At 35.1% G+C, this 24,431-nt stretch overlaps 1 pseudogene; it reads left to right on the top strand.

Annotated features, from left to right (window-relative positions):
- Positions 1-1,208: 1,208 nt before the first annotated feature.
- On the top strand, positions 1,209-22,713 carry LOC124521168 (cytochrome c oxidase subunit 7B, mitochondrial-like; annotated as a pseudogene).
- The last annotated feature ends 1,718 nt before the right edge of the window (positions 22,714-24,431 follow it).

The following is a 24,431-nucleotide window of genomic DNA, read 5'->3' as shown; positions in this document are numbered from 1 at the left end:
CTTTTCAATCTGTTTTCTTTTTGCCTATCTGACTGGATAATTTCAATTGGTCTATCTTCTAACTCACTTCAAGTCTGCTGCTGAAAATTATTGAGATCAGCCTTTGTTTTCTTCAGCTCCATATTTTCTGTTTGGTTCATTTTATGTTTCTCTTTGTTGAACTTCACATTTTATTCTTGTGTTGTGTTTCTGATATCATTAAATTGTTTATCTGTGTCCTCTTATAGCTCTCTGAGCATCAGTATAACAATTATTTTAAATTCTTTGTCAGGTAATTCCGGATCTCCATTTTATGGGTCTGGTTACTGGAGGTTTACTGTATTCCTTTGGTGGCGTCATGTTTTCCTGATTGTTCACAATCGCTATAGCCTTGCACAGGTGTCTGTGCATTTGAAGAAGCAGTAACATCTTCCAGACTTCACGGACTGTATTAAGGAAAGGTTTTTACTTTCAGATGGGGGTATGCTGGATCATACCATGAGTCTGATTCTAGTGGTGTAGGCCACTGAGTATGGGAATGCATGAAATCAACAGATATAAGGAAATATGATGTCTCTTTGGCTCAGGCCACTGAGTTCCACAGCATCAACAACTGTGTGGTCTTAGCAAACACTGTAGTGGTGGGGGTTTGCAGTGACTGTAAGGGTTGTTGTGGTCCTCAGTGATGCCTCCAAGACTGGCAAGGACCAGAGCAGGCAGTGGTGGTGGCCAGAGCTGGTGGTGTTACAAGGCCAGCTGTAGGTGCCTATGTAGTAGCAATGACTAGTTGCAGATACACATGTAATGATGGGGGTCAGGGTAGTTAGCAAGGGCTGGACAACTCTGGGCTCATTGGCTGCTATCGGGGTTCTGGTTGTCATCCTGCTTTCTTGTGGTTGCACACTGTCCCCTTGGGCACATACAGTGCAGTAGAAACTGATGATGTAGTGAGGCTGGGGGCATGGCAGTGCACAGCTAGAAGGGCTAGCTATAGGTACTTGTAGTGATATAAACCAGTGACAGAAGGGAAGGCATGACCACAGAAAGCTGTGAAGAACCTAGCTGTCAGTGTGCTCACCATTGACTGCACACTCTCCCTTTGGGTATGCATACTGCAGGGGAGGCTGAAGAAGAGCATTAGTCTATAGGATGCTGTTGGAGCGGCCAGTCCTAAGTGTGGACACAGTGGTGGGGGTCAACTGGGAGGGCTAGGCTGGCATTTTACCCTCATGCAGCTTCAGAAGCTTAGCCTGGCTGCCAGCATACCTTCTAGGCTCCAGAAGAGCAGGGAAGAACTCAGGTAGCTGACATGTTACAAGTGCAAGCTCAGAGACCTTGGATGGTTTCCAGTGCCAGTCCTAGGCTCCAGCGGGTGGTGTGGTGGATGAAGCAGGGAGAGAATAAAGTGGTTGGCAAGTAGCTGGTGTCAGCAAACCCAAATACCTGTGGGGTGAAAGTTGTCAGGATCCTCAGGGTGTCTGCAGAGGCTATGCTGGCTATTGACTCATCAGCGGCAAAATCTGCTGGTTTTGTCTACAGAGCCAGTCTCTGGGAACTGATATCTCTCTTGCTGCATGCATGCATGCTAAAATAACCTCTGCTTTCCTTCCATGATTCTGGCTACCTCAAAACATATGTTTTGCCAAACTGATTGGGATAAAGTCAAGGCAGGATCTTTACACTGTGCTCCAAGAGGCTGGAGATCTGGTTGCTCATGCTCTGCCTCCTTTCCTGGTGAGAAGAACTCCAACTAGGAAGTACCTTCTTGTCACTGAATGATGCCAGATTAGGAGATGAGATGACAAAGGAACAGAGAAATTATCTTCCTTCTCTCCTTATTGTTTTTTGTTTGTTTGTTTGTTTGTTTTATTGTGTTGCTGAAACTTCCTAAGTGGATTTTACAATCTCCCATAACTATTTTGGTTCATAGATAGCAATCGATTGATGTTTGTCAGGGGGGACAGGGAAGCTGAGTTCTCCTCTGTTGCCATTTTTTCTGCAATCCCTCCTGGGCAATTTGTTCTCTCTCCTTATTTTCTCATAAGATCCTCCAGTGCACACAATATCATGTAAATGTCACGATTCAGAGTTGTGCACGAAAGTACTCAGTTGGAATTGAGATTTAGTAGATTAAAACTGCAAAGTCGGCAATCCCGTGGACCAGTTAGTGTAATGTAGATTCATAAACTAATAATAAAACTAGCCATATGAAATATAATGTGTGAATCTCTTGCATAACTATGTGTCACCTCTTTCAGTGACCAAAATAAAAGAGCCACTTCTGGCTCACTGTTACAAACCCCATTTCTGATACAAAAAGTTACATGTGTACATGTATCTAGCAAATATGTTATTTCCTGTGATATTAATTAATATGTAAATGAATATGAGTAGTTCCGAGAAGCCATCTAAGACCACCTCCCTTGTAAAACTGTCAAAAATTTGTTTTGCAATTATATGATGCTTGTTCTGGCTTGAGAGCTGAAATGTGAGTTATTGTTGTACATGAGGCAGAAAATAATTTTTTGTAGTGCATTTAATACATACTGAGGTCTTAGCTCTCCAGAAATGTTATAGTTAATAGGAATTTTTAAGCCTTTTTTTCCTGTTCAAGACATTTACTGCGTTTTATGTGTAACTCTCCAGAATGAATGCTTATTACAGTTACATTTTGTTAAAGTAAAAACTGCTATGAATTAAAACCCTTGATAAGTAGAAAGACAGCATCCTACTTAGCATGTACCTGCATTTTCAATTTATTGATTATGTTTTGGTCCTTAGGTGTGACAAAACCAATGGGGAGGCTTAAAAATAAACCTATTTTCATATTTCTTATGCTCAAATCCATATTTACAATTTTAATATTCCAGAACAGAATTTTTTTAAACTTACATATAATTGGTTAAAAATGAAGAGCTAATTATATTATGAAATAAGAAGACTAGAGGACTTATAAACTCCACCTACTTATTACCTCTACAGGTTCTCCAGTGCTTAACCATATTAGCAACTGTTTTATCTTTTTTTAAAAAATGTAATGTTTATTCATTTTTTGAGAGAGAAACAGAGCACGAGCAGGGAAGGGGCAGAGAGACTGGGAGTCACAGAATCAAAAGCAGGCTCCAGGCTCTGAGTTGTCAGCATAGAGCCTGACGTGGGACTCGAACACCTGAGCTGAGCCGTGAGATCATGACCTGAGCTGACATCAAATGCTTAACTGACTGAGCCATCCAGGCGCCCCACAACTGTTTCCTATTTATCTCTATTTTGATAACCTGCTGAGCTCTCCAACTTCAACACACACAAAACTCAACTTAATATATTTCCATTTAATAATCAACACACTTTCTAAACCTTTCAGGTTCTAGTAAAACCACATACAAGTAAAAAAAATCATGAAACCATCAATCTTTGTTTCTGTTACAAAATAAAATAAAAATAATGAAGAAAAAACAGATTTAGAGTAATGTGCAATTTAATTCTCACATCCATCATTTATTTAACAATATAGAGTGTCTATGAAAGTAGTATGTATTTATTGTAGCTCGAGGAATAGTATAGTAAGTGGAATATATAGGTCCCCTGTCTGGTAGTGGAGAAAGATAGTCAATTAACAAAACACATAAATACATAGCACTTCAGCTTGCAGTAAGTGCTCTGGACTGACATCTAGAGTGACAAATGAAAAACATTTATTTCAGTCAAGAGCCACTCATCCTTAATGAATGGCTAATCCCAGCCTTTAGCCTACATACAAATACAAGAAAATGTAATAGTATAAATGCCTACTTCTTGAATTACATAACTTAAGCTTCAATAATAAGATACAATAGTCTAGATTGAGGCTGCAACAATCTGTTAGCTCCTTTCTCTGTTACAATATGAGATTTTTTTTTAAAGGCATGTGTGTACATTCTAAAGGACTCTCTACCTTAACTCTGCATAAATTGCCAGAAAATTACAAATGAACAACTGAGCAAATAAAATCCAAAACCAGAACAATCCATATTCAACTTGCCAAGAATATATGGAGCCATATGAATGCATGACAAGTGAGAATATTTTCTAGGTGACCCATAACAACTTTTTACATTAATAGTTAGAGACAGTTAGCTCCTGTTGCTATGTTTCCCCTCAAATGTCTGTATGTTAAAGAATATCTTTAATGTAATTTTGCATAAGTACGCATTGACTGTATGCTTTTTTCCAAGAACAAATAGTATTTTTCAAAGCAAAACAAGTCCTTCATCAACTTGAAGGGAAAAATAATATGAAACTTAAAATATGTTATATTATATATTTTTAAGTAAGCTCTATGCCCAGTGTAGGGTTCAAACTCACAACCCTAAGATCAAAAGTCATGTGGTCTACCAACTGAACCATGCAGGCACCCCAGATTTTATCTCTATCTCTATCATCTCTATCTCTCTCTCTCTGTCTCTCTCTCTCTCTCTATCTCTATCTCTATCTCTATCTCTATCTCTATCTCTATCTATCTTTATCTTCTTCTATATCTATATTTACATAGATATAGATATTTATATTTATGTATTTATTATTTTACTTATTTTATTATTTATTTTATTTTATTTTGGCAAAGGAAAACAATGAAAAATCTCTAGAGTCCAGTCTTACCCAAGTTAAACACATTACGTATGGTAAGATTCCTATGACAGAGATATAAGTACATTGTGGATCCTTAAGCAATGTCATATTCATTTCCTTACTCCACTATTACACCTAGCAATTAATTGGTTAACTGGCCTCCAATCCTTCATCCTAATCAATATTTCTTACATATGAAAGTTACCTTGCAAGGTGTTTCCTATGTCAAATATGGAGACATATTTGTCTTTGGAAAATATCACATTTATCATTGTATAAGTTCAGAAGTCACACTGTTCTGAAAGGCGGTTATCCTTTTCTGTAATTGTTTTGTGTCATTTTAGTTTTAGCTCTGTTAATACTTTGTTAGTCCAGAATCTTGACTTTTACAAATTAGGAACAAAGTAGGCACTTAATAAGATCTTATTGATATATTGTCTGATGAATTCAGACATCCTTCTAAAATAAACTGTTCTATTATGCATAACTCCACTTATGCATTCAAGCTTTTTGAACTCTTGAATGAAGGCTTCTGTCAAAATATATCATATTTACACAAAATGCAGCAATTTGACTTTAAAATAATATATATGGCAAAAAGGAGTCCCTAGATAAATTTAGAGAGGGAGATGATAAGATATGAATGACAGGAGGGGATGAGTATTTTTACAGTATAATTTTAGGAAGACAAGAAAGTCAAAGAAATGATTAGAATTCTGGAAATTGAGTGACAGGATTTTTCCAAATGACAGTGAATAAGCAAGTCAAAAGATAAACAAGGATATTCTCTTTGGCCAAGGAGTAGGAGACATGTATTTGATAAGGAATGGTATGGTAAAGTCATAAGTAGATAGAGTGGCTTAAAAATCATCTAAAAATAAAGTAAGAATCATCTAAAAAAGAATAATAATAATTTTTAAGGACTATTAATGTTGAAAATAAAAAAAATAAAGTGAGGAAAAACTATCTTTAAAATATCTAGTTTTAAGTGAATTAGTAACCTAAAAATGTGTGGTGAAAAACTTCCATATGTATTTTTTTCTTTTTTTATTGAAATGAGATTCTCATAACATATGGTGAAATATTATTAAGTGTACAATCAGTGGCACTTAATTCATTGGTGGTGTATAATCACCACCTCTCTCTAGTCTGAAACTTTTCCATCACCCCAGAAAAACATTCTATGCAATAAGTAGATATTCCCACCTCCCTCCTTCTCTGGCAACCCCTTCCTATCTTTATGGATTTGCCTATTCTGGGTATATCATATCAAAGGAATCATAAAATATGTGACATTTTGTACCTATTTTCAGAAGAGAAGAAATGGTAATTTAAAATAAAGCATTTAAACCTACAAAGTAACTTTATGAAATTTGAAGAAAAAATTTAGAATGAGGTCTCTGACAAAAATAACCAGAGTAGAAATATTTAAAGCATTTTTATTTTTGAATTAACAATGTGATTTATCAACTGTGAGTAAATTTGTCACAAACATAGTTTAAGCAACCTGTGTAGAAACCATAAAATGGGAAAGAATATGGTGACAGACCAGGACCAGTTTGTTTCCTTCCCAGCAGGTTTATACAGAATTTTGAGACAGCATATTAAAAGTACCTATCCGACTATGCTGCACATAATAACCATGTAATAAATTAGGCTAATTTTTAGTTAATTGATGACTGTGCACACATAAATGTCAGTTTTCCTCTTATGGAATCTCTGAAACTGTATCTGTTGCAAACAAATTTTCTTAAGACACAGACACTTCCATACAAATCGTGAAGGGAAAAAATGAAAAAGAATATCATATTTTATCTTAAACTGAGACCAGTTCTGGGAATTTACTTGTCAAGTAAGAGTGAGTAATATTGGAGTCCAAATCCATGAGGTTTGAAAGGCTGTTCTGTGGCTAACAAGGAATTGTGCTCCTCGAGTAGGCTTGCTAATGTTTCAATACACAACAAGTTTGGAAATAATTTTCCAAGCTACTACTTTGTATCGAGTGTTGAAAAAGGCCAACTGGATTTGCTTACCACACTGACAATTAAAACTCAGAGAGCTATAGTATCACTATTGCCATATAAAAATGGGAATGATATATAAATATTGGTTTAAAATACTTATTCATTTGAAATAACTTCTCTGCCAAATCCAAACTTCACTAGAATATAAGCATACTAAAATTAAAATGCCTTTTGAATTGAAAACCAAATGAATGAATGAATGAAGAAATATGGAAAGCAAGAATAGAAGAATCATAAGAGAACTTTTTCAGGCTAAAGCATAAAAGCTATTGTTATTTCTTTGGCTGCATGTCCTTATTTATAAAGATATCTTTTCCTAGAAAGGTATTCTTTATTTTTCCAAAATAATTTGACTTGTTTGAATATCAAGGTCTTATTTTTCAACATACATTTAAAATTCTGTTTTGGGGCACCTGGGTGGCTCAGTCGGTTAAGTGTCCGACTTCGGCTCAGGTCATTATCTCATGGTCTGTGAGTTTGAGCCCCAAGTCGGGGTCTGTGGTGACAGCTAAGAGCCTGGAGCCTGTTTCAGATTCTGTGTCTTCTTCTCTCTCTGTTTCTCCACCACTAGTGCTCTGTCTCTTTTTTGCGCTCAAAAATAAATAAACATTAAAAAAAAAGTAAAATAAAATAAAATAAAATAAAATAAAATACTGTTTAATCATTAATGAATTCTTTATTCTCCTTAGTAAAACTAATCCCTCCCTCCCTCTTTCTATCCCTCCAAATTTTCTGTTCATAGACCTGTTAAAACTATATTCCATTGATGGTTGAAATCTACATCTTTAAATATAAGCCTTCTGTTCTGTAAACCACAGAAGCATAGACATGTTGTTTATTGCTTTTGTCCTGGTGATTTGTACGGCAAATGACACACAATTGGCAGTCATTATGTGTCTGTGGTAATGGTTGCAATATGTAAATGAGTAAAAGGGCATATTGGAAACAATGTTATGTTGTAAAGTTCTGCATACCTAATAAGGGTTTGTAGTATTTTTTTAAAGTAATTTTACAATTATTTTCATCTTTGAAAATATGTTACTAGTTTTCTGTTCTTTGTGGACTCACAACTTTGAAATCTCTTCTGAATTATGGAAAATTTTACTGGAGATATTCTTTCTCCCAACTATTTGAGAATATTGAGGTGATTTTCTGGTTCTGTATCCAAAGGCCAAAAAATTTCAGAAATAAAGGCTTTGGGGTATGTTAGGGAGCCAACTTCACTGGGCTATGTCCCCATGCCCAGATGTTGTGAATGTTGGCTGACAGGGGTTACAGACACCTCTTCTCTAGAAAATCATTCTCAGTCTGAGAAGTTAAGCACCTTACCTCTTGTCTAAGTAGTCAATCCCCAACAATTGATTGACAGGGGTAAAAATCTCCCTTTTGTCTCAAAATGTGTCAATCTTGTGTTGAGATGCCCTGTGGGACCAGAGGGATGCTGCTGTCCTGACAAGGCATTCTTAACTAGCTTTGCCTCCCTGTTCTGTGCCCATCAATTCCCTTTCTCTAGAGCACTGTCCTCAATAAATAACTCTCACATAAATCCCCCAAACTTATTGCTAAGGAATCCAATCTGAGATATTTCATATCTGACACAGTCCTAGGAATCAAACTCTAAGGATGCAATTGATCTGTAAGTGGTCATTCTCTGGCTGGATTGCAAAGAAGACCACACAACAGGTAGTATGTAGGTGAGGACTGAAGAGTCCTCTTATTTACTACAGGGCTATTTTCCCCTGGGGAACCCTGTGATGGACTATAGGTGTAAAGAGGTCCTCTGACTTGTGCATTATCACCTGTCTTTGGGAGTCTCACTTGTTGTATTCTTTTCCTGCAATGGTATCATTGCCTTATCGTAAGTATTGTTATGCGACTGCAGTTACCCATTTTAACGAAGAATGTACCACAAGTATATAATCAGAAGGAACAGTGAAAATACATCCATGGACAGTTTTTGGAGAATGAATTTATGTTGGTACTTGTTTACCCCCTCTATTTGTTTCTTTTTCTGTTTTTTTTTTCTTTTTAAAGTTTATTTATTTATTTTGAGAGAGAAACAGAGTATAAGCCTGGAAGGACCAGAGAGAGAGAGAGAGAGAGAGAGAGAGAGAGAGAGAATCCCAAGAAGACACTGCACTGTCAGCATGGAGCCCTGTGTGGGGCTCAAACTCACGAACTGTGAGATTATGACCTGAGCTGAAACCAATTGTCGAATGCTTAACCCACTGAGCCACCCAGATGTCCCTCTACTTGTTTCTTAATAAGCAAAAACTGAGTACAGTATCTCCTAATTATAAGCACTACATGAGAATTGAAAAGTACATGTAAGCAAAATGGTTGAAAAATCAGTATGTTCTCTGTGTTTTTAAATGTCAGCGTTTATGTTGGGTTTAATTTGGTTTTAACAGTATCATAAATGATGAAATTGAATAAATATTATATTCTAACCTCCCCACCCTCCCCCCTTCCCCTCCCCCCCCAAAAAAAAGAAAAAGAAACAAAAACTTTGAAAAGAATGGAGAAAACAGCAAACACAAGGAATGTGGAATTAGGTGACTTTTAATAGGTGACTAATACATTTAAGAGATAAAATGACAGGCTTAGATCATTTAGGCAGCAAATTGAAAGAAAGTGTAAGGTGCCATAGGACTTTTGGAACAACACTGAAGTGACAGTCTTCTGTAGCTGGAGAGCCAACCAAGCTAAAAGCCAGACACATGGCTGTTAAGAGTGGCAGAATATCAAAGCTCTGAATTGCCAGGCTAGATAATGATCTAGGGCCACTGTAGGGATGTAGGGAAAAACCAGGATACTGAAATCTGGGATGGGGGTATATATAAAGTTTTTTTCAAAGAAAACGGAACCCTAGGTTCTCATAGACCCTCCAAGCTTGCAGTTCTGATTTGGGGCTTTGTCTTATACCTTAAGATTTAATTTCTTTTTTTTTTCTTTTTTTTTTAACGTTTATTTATTTTTGAGACAGAGAGAGACAGAGCATGAACGGGGGAGGGTCAGAGAGAGGGAGACACAGAATCTGAAACAGGCTCCAGGCTCTGAGCTGTCAGCACAGAGCCCGACGCGGGGCTCCAACTCACGGGCCGTGAAATCATGACCTGAGCCGAAGTCGGACGCTTAACCGACTGAGCCACCCAGGTGCCCCAAGATTTAATTTCTTAACAAGCGCCCAGTGAGATGGATGCCTAGAAGCTTAACATAAGAAAGGGCCCACTTTACATGGTGGCCAGAACTGCTGTGATAGACCACTGGGAAAGGGGTGGGGGGAAGATGCTTGAAGAAGTGGACATACTACCATTTAATTACTATTGAAGTTTAGTTACTATATCAAAATGCAAATAAAATGGTGATGGTTTCAATGAATGAATTGCTTGCTAAATGGATAGAGATTTGTGAATATACCCATTAACTGGTAATACTTGCTCAACATCATTAACTTTTCATAGTGTTTTATTGGTTCCATGGTCTTAGAAATAACATGTTTTAATAAAATGACCATGAATATACTGTTTTGTTTCTTGAAATGGAAATGGTGATGTGACATAGCTGTCTCTGGATTGGTTGAAGTGTTTTTTTTCATAATGATTACTCTTTGTTACTCATTATTTTGATTAAATTTCAAGGACTTCTTTTTTCATTTAAAGCTTCACAGGAACTGTAAATTTCTCCACACAGGATCATTCCTCAGTTCATTATGCTGACTAACGAGAAGCTTTGTCATGTATTTATTTAATGAATATTAAAAAATGAGAAATTAGGAGTATTTGCCTCTGTTCATTTTGTTTTCTCAATCACTAGTATTGTAAATGAGTCAGTGTGGTATAAAAGAATAGGACTAGTAATGTAAAATCAATAGGAAATAGAGTTAGCATCATTTATTTGACCCTTATCATGAAAAATATATTCATATTTTTATCTTTAAGATTTTAAAGCCCATGTATTAATATAATTAATATAATATAATTAATATAAATTCATGTTAATAGAAGAATCAACATTAATCTATTCTCTCCTAGTTAACTTTTAACATGTAAACGAGAATAGCCATGTTCCAATAGAAATGTGCAAGTTACCTTTTATATGGATAGAGATGGAGTTGATTTTGCCAAAAATAAATATTTATTGCAATCAGATGACATTTTCTCCAATGAAAATTTAATAGGGCTGAATAATATTCACCATAAAGAATATTTTACTATTAAGGACGTTTCTAAGAATTTCAGAAAGTATTTTTCTGAACGACAATAACACAGACCAAGGTCACAGATAATTGCTCCATTTCCCCTTTCATTTTTTTTCCCCTTTTATGCCCAAGTTGCTTATCTGATGGAACTGGTTTTCTTCAGTGAATTTTTTTTTTGCAAGGGATTTAAAAAATCTTTCCTGAAGATAATAATCCTTATTGCAGAGTGGTTGAAAATCTGACCTCTATAAGATTGAGGGCAAATATTATGCAAATAAAGACAAAAAGAATGATTGTGATGGCTTACCATCCCTTCAAAGACCTTCAGTAGTGCTGACTTAACACTAAACATCTTTGAGAAGCCAGGCTTCCCAACATATTTAATTCATCCTAATAGTATCAGAGGTCAACTGAATATACAGTAGTCCACATAACTACATTAAATTGTATTTTGATTTCATCAGTGTTTGTCTTGTCATAAAAGTGACACAGCAGGCTCAGGTTAAATATTTAAACTGAACACTTAGGCATCCATCTGGTGAGACGTTGGCAAACTAGCCTGTGGGGGAAGCCCCGCCCACCGCCTGTTCTTGTTTAGTAGTTTTATTGTCAGGTAAGTGCATCCACTTGCTTATTATTAAGACTACTTTCACGTTAGAATGACAGAGTTGAGTGGTTGCAACAGTGACCATGAGTCCTGCAAAGCCTAAAAAATATATTATCTGTGCCTTTTTACAGAAAGTTTCCTAGTGCAATTAAAGTTGTTTATAAACAAAGTTAGTGTTGGAATTAGAAAGTCTATCCCTAACTAGAAACAAAAATCTAATCTTTCAACACTTTCTAATTCTAGAAAAAGTAAAACCTTTTCATTGGTTTGTTAACTTATTTTAAAATATTTGGTGATTTTTAAGGCTGAAGAAACACACAAAAAATTGGTTTCTGTTTTTCATAGTTGGTATCTAAATTTATTGTGATATTTTATCATTTTTGCCTAAATTGTAAAGTGTGATCCCGTAAAGATTTTATATAAATCATAATTAAGCATCGATCTTAGAAAAATATATAGAAGTCATCTTATCCGTCTTCATTGGAATTTTACATATGAGAAAAATTAAATATTACAAGTAAGAAAGGAAGAATGTTAAAATAACTAACGTGACACACGCTTTTTAAAACAAAAACCTGTTTTTGTTTTCTTTTCTTTTTTGGGAAATAATTTGGGGGTTGGAAATGGTCAAGGGCAGATCTAGAGAGAAACCTCATTAACAATTAAGAAGAATCATTAGAGTTTAGCGTTCTCCTATTTATATTAATGTTTGTTAGTTAATGCTATACACTTGCAACACAAAATATCTTTCTCCATTTCAACAACCAATACTGAGTTAGAAAAAAAAATCAGTTAACTATTAATAATAAAAATTCCTCATGTTCAAAGATGAGTTTTTTAACCACACGATTTAAAATTACTACTCTGATACATGGATTAATGGTTAAAATATATTGCATAACAAATAGTCCATTAGAATTTAGGAGGGCACCTTTTGGGATGAGCACTGGGTGTTGTATGGAAAGCAATTTGTCAATAAATTTCATATATATATATATATATAAAAGAAAATGTTTTAAAAAAAAAGAATTTAGGGAACGTTCTCTTATGGATTGAAGCATATGGAACCACGATAATTAGATACTGATGATGATCTCATAAACTATGAGATATAGGACAGAAGTCAAAGGCCAGTGGGTGGGAAGGATCACATACTTTTTTCCTTCAGTTCATTTTAATAAACTAATGTTGATGAAGAACCTACTAATGTCAGGCACTGAATTAAGTGTTAAAGATATAGTGATTAATAAATCATAGTCCGGGGCTATCAAGAACTCTTACTGTATTTTAAATATGAGAAATTGGCTTACACTGTATCCATCTGTTGTACTATAACAAGTCTATAAATAGTATCAAGTGTCAAGCTTGACAACTCCACAAAAATTATTGACACCATTCAAAATTCATTTAATTTAATTTAATTCTTTCAATGTGTCAGACAGAGTGATAGTTGCTAAGGTTAAAATGATGGGCCAAACAGACACATGCAAATTTTTCATGGAATTAGAGTCTCTAATGAAATACAATTGATTGAATATCATATGGCATATTTATAATTGCATACTGTGAAAATTATGTAATCCTGATTTCATTTATACCTTTCAACCATTTCGATCTAGAAAAATTCAACTAAGATTTCAATCTAAAGAAATTCAACTAAGATTTCTTTGAATTTAAAACTACCAATGGTATCAGTTTTCCCTTCTATATCTGGACTAATGTTTCAGTATCTGGTGCACACAAAAGAAAAACCTTTCCTTTACTCAATATTCTCATTAAATATAGAGGAATAAAGAGAAGAAAATAAACACAAACTAAATTTTTTTTGATGTTTATTTATTTTGGGGGGAGAGAGAGAGAGAGAGGGCATGAGTGGGAGAGGGGCAGAGAGAGAGAGACAGACAGAGACAGAAAGAGAGAGACAGACTCCATCTTAAGAAGGCTCCAGGCTCTTAGCTATCTGCACTGAGCCTGACAAGGGGCTTCAACTCACAAACCATAAGACTGTGACATGAACCAAAGTCTGACTCAGTCTTAACTGACTGAGTCACCTAGGCACTCTTGAGCCCAAAAGTTTTAGAGCCTTTGTGAATAAAACATAATTGATTTCATATTTGTAAATATATGGAAAAGTGTTGTAGATGACATCCATGCAAATACCTTCAGCATTATGATTCTTAAGATACATTTGAGATTCTCCACCCGTGAATATCCATCATTGACCATTTCACCTCCATTTCTTTTTTTTTTCTCAAACACACATGCAATTTGTTGTCCTTTGCCCCATTTCATATACTCATCAATTATCTTTTTCTCTTTTCTTTCTCTTTCCATCACAGAAAAAAAAACAAAAAAAAACAAAAAAACAAAAATATTGTATTCTAATTTTTCATATGCAAAAGCATTAATTTATGAGCTAGATCTCTGAGTTCACAATAACAATCTGAGTTTGCAAAATATTCCAATAAAGAACTTCCATTTTCAAAAGGAATTTTGATGCCAGCTACTAAATTCATAAAGCTTCCATTCCTATAATTGCTAAATGTAGAAAGTGCAATATTCTATGAAATATTAATAGAGATAGCTTGCTACTTACAGAAGGAATATTTTAGTTGTTTTCCTAAGGATGATTAGATTTCAATCAGATGCTGTACACTTATTTAAACTAATTTGGACATGTGTCACATTCAGGAAGTCTTGATATTTATTATACAAATAATTATTAGCAGAGAATAAGTGTGTTTGTACAGTCTTTTCACTGACTTGATGAAGTCCCAGTTCTGCACTCACTGCACCTAGAATGTAAGGTTCATCGGACACATAAAACAAGGTGCCAGAAGCAGAGTTTTGGGATTTCTGTCAGAATCAGGTCATTAGAAATTCTTCCAAACCTATGGCTGACCAGGCTGACTAACAATTTCTTCGGTAGCATAAGAGTTTCAGAGCTCTTAGAGCACAGCGATTTCTTTTCTTTCTATCTTTTTTTTAATGTTTATTTATTTTTGAGAAAGAGACAGAGTGCTAGTGGGGAAAGGACAGAGAGAGAAGGAGACATAGAATCAGAAGCAGGCTCCAGGCTCTGAGCTGTTAGCATGCAGCCCAAAGTGGAGCTTGAACTCATGAACCAAGAGATGATGACCTGAAGTCCAATGCTTAACAGACTGAGCCACCCAGGTGCCCAGAGCACAGAGACTTCTTAGTGTCATGTTAACTTTTTAATGGCACACTTACACCAAAATAAATACCTAATAGCTCCATGTAGTATTTTGTTATGCCTAGGCAACTTAATAAATATAATGCCTAAATCCTTAGCACGTGTTTGGCGAACATCAGAATCCAATTAGACACTGTCACTCTTATTCCCTGTTGCACATTGATTTTCATGTGACACGAGTTTTATTACAGCAACTAGTTTTGTAAAGATATGACAGTAGCATTGCACCTAAAGGCTTAAGTTACAGCCATGAAAAAAGAAAAAGTAATCTGATAAAATTTATGTCCTAATAGGGCTTACATCTTACTGGGTATGAGGCAGATAGAAAACAGGAAATAAATTTTTTAAAGTAAATATTATGTTAGAAAGAGATATTTGCCATTAAGAAAGGTAAACTATAGAAGGGCATAAGGGGTATAGAGTACCATTTTAAATTGGGCAGTACAAAAATGCTCCTGAGGATGGGACATTTTGGAAATGACTTGAAGAAAACGATAGATTGAATTGTTTCATCAAAGGCTTTCTGGACAGGGAGAAAAATATGAGAAAGACCCTGAAGCAGGTATAAATCTGCCTGGTGAACTCAAAAAACATCAAGAAAGTCAGTGTGACTGGAAATGAGTGAGCACACATAGAAAATGGATTGTGGACAAATTATAAAAGGCATTAAGGGTTCAGTGTAAGGCCTTCGGCTTCCACTCTGAAGCTAAAAAAATCCCCTAAAACATTAAAGTGTTTGAAGCATAGAAGCAAGATTATGTAACCCATTGTTAACCTGGATCACTTGGCTGCTCTTCTGAGACTAGAATTTATGTGGGGAAGCAGAAAGACCAGGTAAAACACTATCGCAATCCAGCCTAGAGTTGGCGACATCTTGAATCAGGATAATAGTGGTGCAGGTGGAGAGAAATAGTTTTATTCTTAATATATTTTTAATTGGAGCTAAGATGACTTGTGGATGAATTATACTTGGAAGGTGAGGGAAAGAGGACTCAAAGATGTCTCCAGGCACTTCCTAAGAATTATTGGAGGGATATAGGAAGCACCCATTAAAAGAAAGATAATGAATTTGGTGTCAAATTTGTTAAGATAGAGACTGTTGCTAAATATCCAGTGTCCTCTAAGATCATCTACAAATCTTATCTCTTAATAAGAGATAATCTCTTATCTCTTATCTCCCTTACTTAATATAGGATACTGCTCCAGAAATTCCCCCTCCTACCAAGTGAGGGGATTCAGGACAGCCCTCCCCACAAATGTGCCACTTTATATAGCATGTGGAATATTTTGAGCTGAAGTCACTTAAGACTCTTCAGACTCAAGAGAAACTTTTGTCTCTCCCTTAACCACGTAGAAGACTCTGAATTGGGGGCCTTTACCAGAATAAGGGTTAATAACAGAGTTATTAACAGAGATAAATTTTATCTGAGTGACCCATTTGTATGTCATCCCTTTCCTCTGAAATCCCAACTCCCCACCAATTTCTCCTTACATCAAAATGGCATACCTACCTCCTTTTGCTCAACTGTCTTTGGAATTTACATGCCTGCGTGGATTCCCTGTATATATTCCTATTAAATTTGTTTATCTGACTCACATCAGTTTGATTCTTAGTCTACCCAGAAGGACCTTTGAGGGGACAGGAATTCTTGCTCCCAGACATAAAGTCATTCTCATCAACATAAAAAGATCTTCAGACAGTCTCAACTGAGTTATCTATACTGTCTCCAAATTTTACACCCATAGTCACTAATAGACTCATTCCAATCACAAGTTTACGTAAACATTCTTCAGAAGCATTTACTTCCAGATCACCAAACCCAATGTTTAGTTCTAAGCTTTCATCTTGCTTAGCCTATCAGCAGCTACTGAGAATCACTTTTTCCTGCATCAAATATTTTCTTTACTTGACTTACCTTGGGTTTTTTACTGGATGTCTCTCTCTCTCTCTCTCTCTCTCTCTCTCTCTCTCCATCTCCATCTCTGATTCTCTTTCTTCTAGTGATTATCCCTTTAATTCCCTTACTGGAAATGTTAGAATGACCCAAGGCTCATTTCTTGGACTCCTTTCTTGTCTCTATTTTCATGTATTCCCTGGTAATGAAGTAGTTGAGTTATACAATAAAGTGTTCAGATCAACAGAGATCATTTAAGAAAAACTAGACTGTTCATGTTGGGATACCACAGAAAAAGCATTGAGAACACCAAAGCATGAGGTTAAAAAGTGCAGTAATTGAAATTAAAGTTATGGAGAAATTATTGTTATTGCTAATGAAAAGCTAGAAATGACCATGATAATGGGTGGCTGAACTGGAGTGAAAGACAAGAACTTTAGAGAAGAGAAATTCAAGTGAAGGGGAAGACAAAGCCTTATTAGAGTCATCAACATAGATATTAAATTAACAAGTATGAAGAAATAATAAGGATATACAGAGTGAGAGTGATCCTGGAGACAAAACCTTAAGAGAAAAGTAGAAAAATGTCCAGATGAGAAGTAGGTGATTTGAATAGAAAGGACAAGTAGCAGAGTAGCTGTATAAAGTTATGCAACTAAAATAAAAGTGGGGGGCTTTAGGGACAGGGGAATGAGGATGAATTTTAAATGGAAATAAGAAACTAGACAGCAGTTTTCAAATACACCCACACAGTGTAATCACTCAGAAAGCTGAATAAATGCTAATGTTTAAAACCCATTCCTAGCAATCCTGATGATTTTAGTCTGGGCACATCCTTGTAATTTTTAAAGTCTTCCAGATAGTGGTTATGTGAAACCAAGAGTACTTATTTACCCTCAGTTCCAGTAAATACAAGGAATGGAGAATATATCTACAGGGTATAAAATGATCCCAACAAAAGAGAGGTTTTATTCAGAGTAAAGGTTAAGAGAAAGGTTGCCTCATTTAATTATTCTCTGGTGATTACTTATGGATTTCCAGGACTGAGGGAAAGTTTTCAGAAGTGGGGAAAGGAAACTGGATGGGAGATGGACTGTGCTGAGTGTATGGTGATTAGATTGGAGTGAATGAGAAAAGCTGATTCTTGAGTGAGTGAAGAAACAGGTAAGTAGCACATCAGATTCCTGCTATGGGTCTTCAAGGCAGATGGTGATGGAAGGCTGTGAGTTTGGTTGGGGTGGAGTATCGGATGGTCTTTCTGGCCTTTTCTTAGCATCTACCTATACATGGAGACAGAGATTATGTGGCAATCTTATTCTAAGGATCTCACTTGACCTCTTATTCCTCTGAAAGGAAGCCATATTTCTCTGAAGGACAAACTTCTGGGGACAGCAGATTTTTTTTTGAATTCCTAGAAGCAATAAGGGGGTGGCTTTATCATTAACATCTCAAACAATTTAAGAATGTCTGCTACTATATGGCTACTTAACATTCATCTGCAAGGTCTAGGTGATGAAAGCAAACAGGAGGCTTTCACAAATAACTTAAAAAGCAGTCATTGTTTTATTTTGAGATCTTATGATTACTAAAAAAACCTTGCAAGACAATATTTTGAAGCACAACATAGCTACTGAAAGATTTACGAGATGGCTGGAAACATAATATGCTCTAAAAATCAATAGCTTTTCTACATACACAAAATAAATTGATAATGTAAAGAATAACATAATATCAGAAATTGCAAATTTCAAGCTTCATACCCTTGACCTCACAGAATAGCATAAAGTTGTAATTGTTATAAGAAAAAAAAGAACACAATTTCATAGGGCTTAGAAAGTGAGAGGAGGAAAATGAAAAGGGAGAAGCATGATGAAAGAAGAAAAAATTTGATGAAAAAGAGACATTTCAATCAACCTTTTAGCTTGGTTCCCCTTGCCTACAACAACAACAACAACAACAACAACAACAACAACAACAAAAAGGGTGTGGGTTTACAAATAATCAGATTGCTTGCATATCTGTTAAAGGTCTTTAAATGCTCTTCTTAAAATGAGGTGTATCTTTGACAAAGACAAGAAAAGATAAATGCAGGGAGATGTTGGAAAAGTGTAGAAGAGAGAGAAGAGAGCAAACAGCCTGATAGGAGAAACAACTATTAGACAAATGAGGGAGGGAAACAGTTCTCAATCCCTGAACAACATGGTAGAAATATATATATTTTTTTAATAGAAGTATGTAACCCTTAACCCTACCTATAATATTGCTATATCAGGAAATCGAATTTCTTGCACAATGCCATGTATTCATTAAATGCTTCTTTCTAAGAAGCATTAAATTATGGAAAATTATATCTGATATACATTTTCTAAGAGGCAAAATATTTACGTAGCACCTGACTGGCTCAGTCGGTAGAGCATAACTCTTGGTCTCAGAGTTGTAAGTTTGAGCCCCATATTGGGTGTAGAGCTTACTTAACAAAAAATCTTTAAAAAAAGTTTTAAAAAGTCTATAAAAATGTAAAAAAAAAATTTACATGTAGAAGACCTTTATTTCAGTATTTTATGATAGTTTTATTCTGTACCAGTACAATTTTTTTATCCTGCATGATACATGAACATTTCAAAATAGTTACTTGTTCTTTTTCTTTCACTACTCTTCTTCTTTTTTAAAGTTGGTTTGAAATTAATATTCTACTCCCCAAGATCAACTGAGAGAATTTGAAGATTCTGATTTTGAATAACACTTTCTCAAAATTTTTTTTAAAAAAATGTATTTTAGTCTTATTGATGGTGGATGACTTTTGGTATAGTTTACATCATCTTCTAAGAAGAAATTGTTACCTTATTTAATTATGCTGTCTTTGTAATCATCATTATTATCTGAGAAGCCTTATCACACACCAATGAATATATGCATTATTTAATGGAAAAACAAATATTCACACTGGGGAGAAAGGTTGTGTTTTATTCATTTTGTTAGTTTGCCCTATTTTTACTTTATTTTTTAATTTTTTTAACGTTTATTTATTTTTGAGACAGAGAGAGACAGAGCACGAATGAGGGAGGGGCAGAGAGAGAGGAGGACACAGAATCGGAAGCAGGCTCCAGGCTCTGAGCCATCAGCCCAGAGCCCGACGTGGGGCTCGAACTCACGGACCGCGAGATCGTGACCTGAGCTGAAGTCAGATGCTTAACCCACTGAGCCACCCAGGCGCCCCAGTTTGCCCCATTTTTAAAGAAATAGTCTACATTAATTCAATTTAGATAACAGAGTATTTTGTTGTTATTTTTATTTTTGTAAGCACAACAGGAACTACATAACTTTAGCAATTTTAATTGATATAAAGCAAGGAATTAAAAATGTTATGAAGGGAAAGCCTATAAAATAAAGTTTAGAAACAGATGACAATTTGGAAATAATATTGCAAAGCATATATAGGCAAAAGATTTAGATACTTAATTTTCAGTAGAAGCGAAATACATAATAAGATAATCAAGGCTTAATTAATTTTGATCATTAATCAAAATTTTATTTCAAATTTGCTGCAAGAGAAGAGTCATCTTGTCTAGCTAATTCAAAGATCACTTTTTGGCAGAGATATTTATAGCGGAGGTAAAAAGACTTTATGTAATCAGCTGTTAGGCTGCATTAAGAAAAAATCTGGTTGAAGATCATTAGATTCCTTGCAAGTCTGTTTAGAGATCTTTACAGATTCTTCCTAAAATGGACATTTTGTTGAATGGATTTCCAAGAACATCTATTCAGCTCATTAAAGCGCATCTGAAAATTGTTTGAGCATTCTTTCAAGAATGCTAATTCAGTTTCCAGAGGATCAACTGAGGTTAGACCACAAAGTTATGCCACATTTTAGAACTGGAACACTTTTCAAAGCCCCCTTTTTAGAATAGGTAAATTTTAAAGATTTATGTGTTTGTGCTAATGTCATTTGAATTTAGGTTAGAGTCAATTTGCTTTTACATTTTCCACATGTAGATGTAAGTTTGTATATTTAGAAAATGGTGACAACTGACACTGTGAGTAATATTTGTTCACAGATTGGCATTTTTCTTTAGATTATTTGCTGTATTATGCATATTTTCCAGGCAAATTCTCATCATTATCATTATTATAAGAATGACTCAGTTTCAGTGGGAGAATTTTTATTCAAACTTAAGCTTTTCTAGTATACATATTTTATTTGCCATTTTTTTAATTTATATAGACTCTGAGTTATAGATATATAAAATTCATTAACTAAAAGAATTAAATATCATGACTTATGTTCAAAATAAATACCAAAGGTCATGTGTAGCTGTTAAACAAACCAAGGGCAGAGAAATAACTTTTTTATGGAGATATAATACTTCAGGGCTGAATTTTGGATTTCTTCTGTAGTGTCATTATATATTTTTCTTTTTGCTGTCCTTCTCACCTGGCCCACTTTTTAACCAAAAAACAAGTACCCACTGATTTAAATATTTGGGATAGCCTTCTTTCTTCAAGATTCTAAATTTTGTGAGGGTCCTTGGCTTTTCAGAGAATAAAATTCTTCAAACCTATAGGACAGATAATCTCCAAGGTATGGAACAAGTACAAGTTTAAATTTGGGGGAGAACTTTACAGACACCATTTCCATATATAAAATACAACCTTTGTCCAATGGTCTCCTAGATTGGATCCAGGAAAAGAAAAAGAATGTTGGGAAAGCCAGTGAAATCAAAATTGTCTTTTTTTTTTTTTTTTTTTTTACTTCATAGAATGTGTAAATGATCATTTCTTAGTTGCTATAATTTTACCATGGTTATGTAAGAGGAAATATAAGCTGTGGGAAGGGCATATGGAACACTCGACTATTTTTCAACTCTTCTGTAAACATAAAATTATCTCAAAATATACATTTTTAAAAATGAAAAAAAATAAAATGAAACCTTTGTGGTTTCCTTAACAGATGTCTTAAAGTACTTAAGTAAATGCAATTTATCTTTAACTATAATCCTTCTATCATCTTCAGTTTTATACACCCCATTTATGTAATCATACCCTGGTTTGAAAGACAGATGATACATATTGATCTATGCAGGCAATGATATCCACATGAAAACAAAATAAGTATAAAATGTCTGGCAACCATTCCGAGTAGTTTTGCAAACAAGTTCATCTATATATAATATTTCAACAGAATCATTATAAATTCTAACAGTGACACTGTTTGCAAAGTATGGTTTGATTTTTCACAAGGGTGTTGTAGTTAGAACTAAGAAAATTTAATCCAATGCCCTGGATCAACAGACAAGAGTGGCTTTTCTAAGCTGAGACCATTGTAAACGTATAGCTGAAACCTGCAAAATTAAAGATTGCAGATTAGGAAAAAAGGTAAAAGACCTTCACCATATGTTTATCAGAAAATAAAGTTTTTAAAAATGATACATCTTGATTTTTCTTCTAGAATATCTGGTCTGCAGCTTCTAATTCACTGCAGGACATTCAAGCTAGTGTTAGAGAAGAGCAGAAATCACCAGATAATGATAAGACTGAATAGTTCAATTAGTTTATTGCAGCAACTAACAATATTATAGCCGGGAGTGAGGAATTCCCTGTTGACAGTATGGTACATACAATGAGACCTTACCTGTAACAGTTTCAAAAACACTTAGAAGGTCTTATGGGATAATGCATGCAGAGGATAATCCATATGTAAAGTCAAATAAGTACACAGACACAAGGAATTTTAGCTTCTCTTTAGTTGTGGAAAACATTGGGTTATTTTTTTCTTGCTTTTCTGACTTCTCTATTAATTAGTGCAAGAACAAGACAACAGGTAAATGACCCTTTGAAGATTGCAACTTTGAGTTGAGTGGGGCAATATCTCTGCCATCCAGCTCTTTGCAGGGGCCTTGGCATGGAGTTGTAACCAATCAGCAGCTGCAGGTGCCACCATTCTGTCTTCAGCTTCACTGAGTTTCCCGTGGCCAGAAATGTTCTAAGTCACCTCCAAGTTACAAAGCATTCAGCAAACAAAGGCAAGGCAGAGTCACCAGAAATGGACACCTGATTTCCATGACAAATATGGTCATGCTGTATCAGCTAGGGGAGCCACTTTCTGTGTTGCTATGTGGGCGTATATGGCAACACAAATTGGAATAGAATAAAATCTGTCCCTGGTTGGCAGAGTCACCCCAAAGGAATGAGAGATCAGCAATCAATCATACCAGCTGGTGTAATATTGAATTGTTTAGAAACCAACTCATAATTGATGCCAAGTAAAAGCACCGTGTACCCATTAAAATATGGCATGATTGAAGAAATAAAGTACATTTGAAACCTTTAAAAAAACCTCTCCCATCTAGGAAAATATAAAGAAAAAAAATAACTTCTCTGTTTCTTTATGACAAGAAAATGCCTACCCAAATATTATAAAGTATTCTCCACTCTATACACTTCCTTCTTTTAGGAAAACAAATCAACATACACCTTAATATGTGTGCCTTTTATTTGTATGCATATATATACAGTCAAGCAAATAATAGTAGATAGCACTTAAAATTTTAAATTGTAGATTCTAACTGCAATCTTTCAAAATATATTTATGATAATGTCTGTTTAATACAACTATTTTACCTTTTAAATTTAAATGTTATGAAGAGCTAACATTTACATATAGATAAGGTCACAAAGATAACAATTGTATTCTGGTGACTAAAAATTCTTTATGCATTTAAATTCTTTAAAAACATTACTCATTAATTAACTTATGTAATATTAGTTTAAATAGCTACTGTCAAATATGTAAGTATATACTACAGAACTAATATATTAATCAAATTCTTAAATTAAAAAACTTGCATTTTAATGTTTATTTTTAAGAGAGAGAGAGAGAGAGAGAGACAGAGCATGAGTGGGGGAGGGGTGGAGAGAAAAGGAGACACAGAATCTGAAACAGGATCCAGACTCTGAGCTGTCAGCACAGAGCCTGATGTGGGGTTCAAACTTGGGAACGGTGAGATCGTGACCTGAGCCAAAGTTGGATGCTTAACTGAGTCACCCAGGTACCCCCAAAAACCTGCATTTTAATTTGATATCTTAGGGCAATAAAACTTTGCTGATATTAAAAATGTATTAGTGAGTTATGTCAAGCACACTTTAGATAAATATTCATAAGTGCATACTAATAACAATAAGTGAATAAATTTATAAATGAAGGAGAAGAGCCACATCTCTTGTACAAAAGAATTCCAAGTAATGTACGTAGATACTCCATCCGAACGGAAGGAGGGAAAAAATCCCTATTCATTAAGCTTGCACTACATATAGTGATTTCCTTCCACAGAGCACCATGTGGAAGGAAAGGGGAAAAAAAGTAACATTACAGAAGTAGGACCTGACAAACACTACTTCCTCCAGGTGATCAAGTTCAGCATCAACACTCAGATCTCTTGATGGTAGTGTGTACCCTTGATATTATCATATCTGATAAAACTGGCACTTTGCCTCTGTGATCTTTCCCCCAGAAACCCAAGCCTTAATGTAATCATGAGAAAAGAATCACATTGCTTCCAAAACTGGAGCTTCCTACAACCTTCCTCACCAGTATTCTTAGACACCATCAGGATCATCCAATTTAAGGAAAGGCTGGGACACCTGGGTGGCTCAGTCTATTAAGTGTCAGACTTCAACTCAGGTCACGATCTCAAGGTTAATGAGTTCCAGCCCTGCATCTCACTCTCTGCTGTCAACACATATCTTCTGTCCCCCTCTCTCTCTGACTCTCAAAAATAAATAAACATTTATTTATTTTCTCTCTTTCTCTCTTTCTCTCTTTCTCAAAAATAAATAAACATTAAAAAAAATAAAGTTTGAGAAACTATCCGAGCCAATAGAAGCCTAAGGAGACAAGACAACTAAAGGC

Source organism: Lynx rufus, unplaced genomic scaffold (assembly GCF_022079265.1).
Source record: "Lynx rufus isolate CCGP_SWC_20201006 ecotype Redwood Valley unplaced genomic scaffold, mLynRuf1.p SCAF_3, whole genome shotgun sequence".
Taxonomy (NCBI): domain Eukaryota; kingdom Metazoa; phylum Chordata; class Mammalia; order Carnivora; family Felidae; genus Lynx; species Lynx rufus.
The sequence above is the reverse complement of the archived record's forward strand: the minus strand, read 5'-3'. Positions and strand labels throughout refer to the sequence as shown.